This window comes from Orycteropus afer, unplaced genomic scaffold (genome assembly GCF_000298275.1).
Source record: "Orycteropus afer afer isolate SDZICR_OR568_19922 unplaced genomic scaffold, OryAfe1.0 scaffold00303, whole genome shotgun sequence".
In the NCBI taxonomy this organism is placed as follows: domain Eukaryota; kingdom Metazoa; phylum Chordata; class Mammalia; order Tubulidentata; family Orycteropodidae; genus Orycteropus; species Orycteropus afer.
Window position 1 is genome coordinate 1,080,501 of NW_006921890.1, and position 9,483 is coordinate 1,089,983.

At 39.5% G+C, this 9,483-nt stretch overlaps 1 protein-coding gene across 1 annotated transcript in view; it reads left to right on the plus strand.

Moving 5' to 3' along the window:
• Positions 1-9,483, plus strand: part of CTNND2 (catenin delta 2) — a 1,230,080-nt gene that overhangs the window by 245,369 nt on the left and 975,228 nt on the right. The gene's annotated exons all lie outside the window — the stretch shown is intronic.

A 9,483-nucleotide genomic window follows, 5' to 3' on the forward strand; every position in this document is an offset into this window, starting at 1 on the left:
ATGTTCATCACAGCACTATTTACAATAGCCAAAAATGGAAACAACCTAGGTGTCCATCAACTGAGGAATGGATACCCAAACTATGGTACATAAACACAATGGAATACTGTGTAACTCTAAAGAATAATGTAAAATCTGCAAACCACCGCATAATGTGGATGACCTTGGAGAACATTATGCTGAGTGAAATAAATCAATCACAAAAGGACAAATATTATATTAGTCTGTTATTGTAATTGTCAAGGAAACGTTTATCTATGGAAGATCATTTTCTTTGTTGGTTACCAGGGGTGGGAGTTGGGGGGAGGAAATACTGTTAGATAGATAGAGTTAAGTTTTGACTTGGGTATAGAAAAGGGCAATGTACCAAATGTAAGTGATCAATATAGTGGCATTGATGAAGAGAAAGACATAGAGAGGTATGTGGGAAGTACAGACAACAAAGATGAACACTTTTGCACATATAGTACGGCGTGGTCAGTGAAGGCAAACATGGGTATATGGGTGGAAAGATGGGTGGACAGGCTGAAATATTAGGTACATATATGAAGTGGAAAGTACACCCAAGAACACGTATCGGGTTGGTAGACAGTTATCCAATAACTTTATGTGTATGATTTGAATTCTCAGGTATATAATGGCGCTGACAAGGGGCAAGGTTGTAGTCACTGCTTGATCACAGCCAGCTACCCAGAGGGACTGAGTAGTTGAACATGTGGGCTTGGGACCGTAGTCACAGAGGACATCAAGTTCAATTGGCATAACATACTATACAAAACATTGTTCCACCTCCAACTGTTGCAAGTAGTGACTGAGATCTTAAAAGCTAGCAAGCTGCCATCTAGATGCAACAATGGGTTTCTCCTTGTCCAGAGCCAAGAAGAATGAGGAAAACCAAAATTAATGGAAACAATTAGTCCTAGCAACTGGTATACCATTCTGGTATACCATTCTGCAGCCCATAAGACCATGAGACCAGAAGAAATAGATGGTGCTCAGCTACTACTGTCAACCATTTGGAAGAGGATCTTTGTAGGAGATCCTAGATAGACAGGGGGAACAATGTGGAGCAAAACTCAAAATCATTAAAAAAAATAAAAAAGTGGGGAACAGGTGTGCTGGCCCAAGGGAGCCTGGTGGAACCACTGAGGCTATGGCCCCTAGCTGGCCTTCAGGTCTGGAATTGAACACACACCTGTGGCTTCCAGCCAAACAGGCATATCAGTTGAGCATTTACCTGAGGGAGATACTCTCCTTGGAGAGAATAAGCATGAAAGAAAGAAGGGCTGCTCAGTCACAGGAAGACAGCTCAGGGGGTAGGAGTGCATGGAGAGATGAACGCAGGGAAGAGGTAGCTATCGGGAAGAAGTGGGAGGGGAGATGTTGCATTTGGTAAACTGTGGTCAATGTCATGAGAGAAAGTGTATGTGAACTACTGAATGGAAAGTGTATTTGCTCTGTAAATTTTCACCCGAATCACAATTAAAAAAAAAAAAAAAAAAAGAAAGAAAGAAAAATTATAATTTGTGGCTTGTTGCCAGGCAAGTAATTATAAATGGTTCATCAAGTACTTACGTAGCTGTTAGTGAGAAGGTGATATTCCTTTTGCACTTCATTTACTAGAAAATTCTAGTATATACCATGATAGTGAGAACTTATATACGACTGTAGCCATGTATTTGTGATTTTTCTTTTTAAATTATATTTACAATCATCTAATAGGAGAACTTTCTTGGAATTAATTGTTGATCCACAGAATGACTTGAGATATTTCTTAATTCTGAAATGCTGACAGGTGATCAGCCTTCACAGAACTAACAGTTGAATGCATTAGAGCATTTTATATTAGGAAGATGGCAAACTGCAAAAACTTATTCTGTCATGCAGATGATGTCATATAAAAATATCTTGGAAACAAAAGAAGACTTAGGAGTAAGGTTATGTTTTAAAAAATAAAGTTCAGAGTTTGACAAGAAGACTTGGGGGCTAGATCCATAGGAAATATCTTCTGATGTACATCTCAAGGCTGTAGCAGTGTTCTTCCTCACCCTGAGAAGTGTAACTTACCCTTTGCTGGCCAAGCAAATGAAGATTGTCTTTAAACCTGGGGGTACCTTGATTGTTACCCACACATGGAAGTATTAAACAGATGTAAAGCTGGGAAGAAGATATCATGATAGGATTAAATTTTAGCAATCACTTTAAGTTATGTCTAAAACATAACATATATGTCTATAGACATAACTTCAAATTTATAACACTATATTAATATTCATAATCTGTTTCTGTAGGAACAAAAGAAAAATCTAAATAAGATACTCAGTATCTTTTGCTGAGCCCATTTAATGCTTTCAAATACTACTGAGATTTAAGAGATGTCAATCATGTTGTTGTTGTTGTTATTTGCCATCGAATCAGCCCTGACTCATAGCGACCCCTCCTTGGGTTTCCGAGGCAGTATCACTATGGAAGTAGGAATGCCCAACCTTCCTTCCGAGGAGTGGCTGGTGGGTTTGAACCGCCAGCCTTCTGGTTAGCAGTCAAGTGCCTTAGGCACTATGCTACCATACTGATGGTAAGAGATACTTCCTCTGAAGTTAGAAAATGTTGAACCGTTGAAGGGTTAAATGCTATAGATGTTAATTTCATTTCCTTGGCAAAAAGGAGCCATTAGAAAGTTCTAAACAGATGACTGACATCTTCACACTTACTGTTGTTTCTGAAGAAAATTTTTGGCTATATTATAGAGAATAAATCAAGAGTAAATAAGGCCAGAAGCAGAAATACTAATTAAGATATTGGGTTTACGTATCTGGGCAAGAGATATTAGTGGTCAGAAATAGAATGGTGGCATTGCGGACAGTGGACATATGGAATAAAATAAAATAATCATCTTGCCATTGAACTGATTTTGAGTCATAGCAACTCTAATGGATAGAGTAGGTCTGCCTCATAAAGTTTACAAGGCTATAGTTTTCACCAAAGCAGTGCCTCATAAAGTTTACAAGGGTATAGTTTTCACCAAAGCAGACTGCTGCATCTTTCTCTCAAGAAGTGGCTGGTAGATTTGAACTGCTTACTTTTCAGTTAGAGAGAAATAATTGGTGGTGGTTAATGATTTGTGGATGGAGCCCTCATTGTGCTGTGGGTTGTGCAGTGGGTTAAATGTTCGACTGCTAACCACAAATTTGGCAGCTGTAACCCACCAGCAACTCTGTGGGAGAAAGATGTGACAATCTGCTTCTGTGAAAATTTTAGTCTGAGAACCCTATGGGGCAGTTCTAGTCTGTCCTATAAGGTCGCTAGGAGTTGGAATCTACTCAGTGGCAAAGGGTTTGTTTTTTTGTTGTAGTGATTGGTTGTGCATACCTGGAGAGGACAGAGTCCAGGGTGATGGATCGATTTTCAGATCAGGCAACTGGAGTAAATGATGGAACCCTTTGCTGAGATAGAAAACAAAGTGGGGGACAGGTTTGCAGATTGAGCACTGCAATTTCAGTTTGGACATGATCCTCTGAGTTTTCAGGAATGGATGTCATCAGGTAGTTGAATATGTATCGATAGCTGCTCATTGAAGCCATGAGAGTGGATGAGCTTATTTAAAGAAGGTGTAAGAAAATAAAAGCTACAACAAAACTCCAAGGAAAATGGTGTTTCAAGAGAAAGAGCTGCCCAAAGAGGTGAATGACAGGATGGCTGGAAAGAAGTGCAGGAAGGGATAACTTGGGAATCCTGAGAAGAGTTTGTTCTAGGAAGAACAGAGAGTAAACAATAACAGACTGACAATAAGTCAAGTAAAACTTGTAACATCTTGTGGTGAGGGTGTACATTGTCCTTTCACTGATAGGAATAATTAGGTATTAACTTTTTTGTTGCTGTAAAAATATATAAAGGAGAGCATTTGCCAATATAAAATATTTACCTATTTAAATCTCAGTGAAGAACAGTAGTGAGGATGGACAACCATTGTCTTTCTGTCACACAGATATTTCCATTCTGAATAGAATTATTCCTAAATCAAGCTAATGATACCAAAAAAAAAAAAAAAAAAAAAAAAAAAAACCAAAAAAAAAAAACATACAGCAATGAGAGAGAGCAGATATGAGAATTCATGGGTAAACATTATAGTGTGTTTGCATTATAATTTAATGTCTTATTCTACATTTTCTCAGTTGTATTTGGTAGCTTTTCTCTTTGCATACCCCAATGCATACTTTCTCATATTGATATAAACCCTTGGACCGTTATTTACTGAGGTCATACTCTAAGTCTTCCATCCACCCATTTGTGATTTATAGAGCACACTTTATTCTAGGAGAGAAAATGGTGGTAAGGCAAAGCCATCAAGACATGTTCAAGCTTGTGGAGAAGACAGGCATGTAATTCAGTGACCTCAGTAAAGACTTACCATGCCATGAGAGTGTGATCATTTCATCCTGGGTGAAGGGAGAGTATGGTAAGGAAAGTACTCTTAAAGAACAAAAGGTAATTAAATGAGGAGATGTTGAGGTTCATCGCCTTGAAATTGAGAGGCAAGGCATTTTCCCTAGACTTGTAAAACAGAAAGGTGGGAAGAGGAAATGGTTATTCAGAACAAAGTGAGCATAAAGAAAGCCCATTTGGGGGTAATGTGAACCATCCATCCTGGCAGAGCGGAGGCATTGGCACTTCCTTTTTCACCCTTTACTACATAGGGAAGCCTGCTTTCTCTACTAGGGTGCAAATGTATGCAAGAGCTTTGACCCATAACTCCTCACTGTGCTTGTTGCTCTATTTCGATATATTTCAGCTTGGCAGCAGGTACCTTAAAAGTAAGGACCATTATTAGAAGGAAACACTTCAGTTATAACTTGAATTTGATCAATACAATGAGTGAGTGCAGTTCTTCCAGTGGCTGGACCTAATGATTTTAACATTTAATTTCCAGGCAAACAGAGAATATTAATATAGAAGAGCATGAAACGATGGACCATGGTCATCCTACATGAAGAAAACTCATGCTATTCATTTGTCTTTCTTGGGACTGGTTCTGTGGTCGTCCTTAAAGTGGCGATCAATGAATAGTCCTAGAACTGTGAAGCCATGAGGTTCTGAGGAGTGGATTTGGGTTGAAATTCTCTTTCCTGTCCCAGCTAATCTTTAAGGAAGCCACTTATCATCTTTAAGTCTGAGATGTACCATGTATGACATGGTGACACTAGACTGTCCACCTTATAGGATCAGTGTAAGAGATGAATATGGGAATGCAGATGAATCCCTGAGCAGTCTAGCAAGGAGGTGATTAAGTCTTTAAACAATCAACTGCTATTATCTGCTCTTATCTCAATCTTTCTTTTTATATAGATAGAGAAATCATTCCAAGCAGGTATGGGCATAAGAATCACTGGTGGAAATTGTTCCAAAGGCACATGTCTGGGGCTCAGTACCTGAAAATTTTTATTCTGTAGCTTTGAGGAATGTACCAACCATTTAAAAATATTCTAGAGGTTATTGTGAATTTAAAAGCCACAACTGTTTTATTACCACTAGAATGCTAGCTAATCAAACCTAACAGATATTCACATAATATTAAACTACTGATAAGTTTGGCATTTTATTTCATGAAGTCCTGTCATGTACATGAATTAACAGAACTGTGGTAAACATACTTTATTTTTATAATGAGGCATTTGGCAGGATAGAATAGTGGATCCATTCATATGAAAGCCTGCAGACTGGAGGAGTTGGTCAGAAGGAGGCATTCTGGTTTATTTTTATCTTATGGAAACTGCTCTGCAGAGGTGCCTATGATTCTGTTTCAGGGTCTGATTCCTGTCATCTGCTGTCTTGCCAGGTGACCCAGGATGGCACCATGGTTGTTTAAAACATTAATCTATCCATTTTGTAAACTTTCATGGACAGCTCATTGTCGTGGTTTGTACTCATCAGTAAGGTCTACGTGGCTTTACAGTTGACATTGATTTGTTCCATTCTCACTTGACACCATACCTTGTTCTTCTCTGATTTGTTGGACACTTTGCTGTTGGCTTGCTGTTATTACCCTGTCATTTGCACCACCTTCCCTTCAGATTTGTCTTTGCACCATGGCTCAGTGAGGTGAAATGAACATTGCCAAGTGTGGCTATGAACTCAGCTCATTCATGTGGAATGGGAATTAAAAGCATTGTTGGAAAAAAGATCACCTTGGATTACTTGATGCTACAAACACTTGACAGATGCTGGGACGAGGAACCTTGAGGAACAGAAGCTCATCTATGCATTGGACAACTAGTCTTGAAGAGAGAAGAATGAAAGGGGGCAGTGGCAACAACAAGCCCGGTTCCCAGCCCTGTCCAGGGAGACTAATCTCCTTATTTCTCCGATAAAGAGATTCCTTCAGCTTCCCCTTTTTCTCCCAGGGTTTTTAGTACCTTAGAGGATCAGGGGCTGATCCCTCCAACTATAAAATACTAGTCTTACTTTTCCCTGAAGAAACTCAAACCAGGGTTCTGAGAAGCCACAATTCCCAGGCTTTGACCTTTTCCTGGGTAGAATAATATTTGAAAACAACAGCTAATATCATCTGATGACCCTAATTTACTTCCTGATAAAATATCTCCAATACACTTGAATAGTCATTTTTTCACTAGAATTACACAAACAATTAACAAATCAGTCTACTTAAAACAATAAACAAAGAAAAAATGCCACTGCTATTAAGTTGATTCTAGCTCCTGTCAACCTGATAGGTCATAGTAGAACTGCCCATAGTTTTTCTAAAGCTGTAAAATTTTACAGAAACAGAGTGCCACATATTTTTTTTTCCATGGAGCAGCTGGTGGATTCAAAGCACCAACCTTTTGCATAGCAGCTGAGCACTTTGACCACTGTGCCACCAGGCCTCTGTAATCTACCCCATATCACTGAATAGTTGAGCTGGAAGTGAAATAGCCAATAATCTTTCCAGGCCCTTATCAGATGCATAGCTGACTGGATTGTTTTGGCATTTGTGCTTCTAGGAACCGGGTCTTATCTGCACACAGCATGAGAAGGATGGGAAGATGAGGCTCGAGTGGAGTATGGAGGCCTTAGGAAGAGTCTGGAGCAAATAGATCCTTTTCTGAGACTCCAGCAGGATACAGTGGAGACATTAAGCAGTGGGCCCTGTTACATAAGTAGGAGAAGAGATCAGGATGGACCAGAGGAATATATCCATCTGGTGGATGGCTCATCAGACATGTGAAGCAACCACCAAGTCAAGCCAACAGCAAGCAGAGAAATGGTATAGGGCATCAGTCCCCAAGAAGATTCAATTGTAGCAGACCAGGAGATTGGTCAATGTAGTTACTGTTTACCCAAGGACTTGTTCAGAAAGCTAGATATGAACCGAAGATCTAGAAAGAGGGCACAACAAGAAAGTTGACTGCATCTTGAATTAATCAACTTCAGATGTGCTTAACATCTTCCTGACCAGGAATGAGACCAGCACCTTAATGTGGAATATGGTTCTGCTTGGACAGATGAGACATGGACATAGAATTTATTACCAGTCTCATCATGGGAAATTATTACAACCAGCTGCCCAGCCACTCAAAACCAGGGTCAGCCAAGTTGACACACAACTTAACTACCACAGTATCTAAGAATAAAAGTTTGAGCTTAACATTTGCCTCTAATTAGCAAGTGTTCCTTACTGAGATTCCCATAATAAGGTCAACATTAAAACTAAAAAAAAAAAAAAAAAATCTTTTATGGAAAAGAATCAGGGTATTTTTAATATGCATCAAGCTCACCAAAGTCTGTTCTCTAAAGGTCATAGCCAAGCATGTCCCAGAGTAGCAAATAAAGTAGACTTATCTCTTATGGAAAGGCAAATCCGTGCCACTGTGGGAGTATCAGTCAGCGGGGGCTTTCCAAAACTGACCCCTCCAGGCTTCCAGCCTGAGGAGGCGTTCTTGTTTTCTCATTTTCTCATACCCAAAACACTATTGTGCATATAGTTTAAAAGAAAAAAAAAAAAAAAGAGTTAAATGACACATTGCATAAAAGGTTTTCTAAAATTTGTAAAGGACTTTTTTTTTCTCTTGTAATTACATATACTAAAAACAATATAAAGCTTATGTGTGTGGACTAAAATACAGTACAAAGTTAAGACCTATCGTTGGCAGGTTAGGGTTGTTGTTGAGTATTCATTGAAACATTTTTCACTAAAGATAATCCTTAAAAGGGGATTAGGGGCAGCTCTCTGATGTAACTTCATTACTGTATTTTAAAGGTGATATATCACATATGGGAGCTCTGCTGGCAAGGTGCCTAAGGCATTAGATTGCTAACCAGAAGGCTGGAGGTTCAAATCCATGAGTCACTCCTCAGAATGAAGGTTGGACAGTCTATGTCCTTAGGGATACCACCTTGGGAACTCAAGGAGGAGTCACTATGAGTCGAAATTGACTCGATGGCAATGAGTTTGGTTTTGTTTGCTATATCCCATATAAGGAGCACTGGTGCATGACTGTTAAGTGCTTTTCTGCTAAATGAAAGGTGGGGTGATCGAACCTAGCCAGCAGCTCTGAGAGAGAATGCCTTGGTGATCTGCTTCTGTGAAGATTACTACCTGGGAAAGCCTGTGGGGCGGTTCTGCCCTGTCACACGGGGTCGCTGTGAGTCAGGACTGGCTTCACGGCACCCAGCATCACCAAGAGCATATCATATCTCAAAGTTTATTCCCTTACTAATTATATTACATAGAATCAGTATCATTATTATTCTGCCAGAATTTAAAGTGCAAGACATAGACTTGAAGCATTGTCTTCTAATATATGTAATATGTAAGTCATATGAGGAACTAAGTAATAAATAGTTTTATATTCATGTTGTATTGTTATTGTGTGACATCGAGTTGATTCTGACTTCTGATTAAGAACAACCTTATAGGGCAGAATGGAACTTCCCCATAGGCTTTCCAAGGCTGTCATTTTTATGTAAGGAGTTCCAGTGCCTTGTGTTTAAAAGCACTCTGCTGCTAACAAAAAGGTCAGGCAGTTCAAACACACCCACAACTCTACAGGAGAAAGATGAGGCAGTCTGCTGTCTTAAAGATTTGTAAGCTTGGAGAACTTCTGGAGAAGTTCTTTGTCATATAGGGCTGCTCGAGTTAGGATCGGTCATTAACTGACAGTAGTAGGTAATCTTTATGGAAGCAGATGGCCACATCTTTCTCCTGTAGGGTGGCTTGTGGGTTCTGAACTGCCAGCCTTTCAGTTAGCTTTTTTTTTTTTTTTTTTACCCCAACTCACTGCTATGCAGTCAACTCTGACTCATCGAGACCCCCCTTTGGGTTTCCGAGGTGGTAAACCTTTAAAGAAGTATGTTGCTCCACCTTCCTTCCAAGGAATGGCTGATGGGTTTGAACCACCAACCTTCTGGTTAGCAGTCAAATGTCTTAGGCACAGCATCACTAGAGCTCCATATATATGTAAGTATGTGCATGTATACATGTTTGTG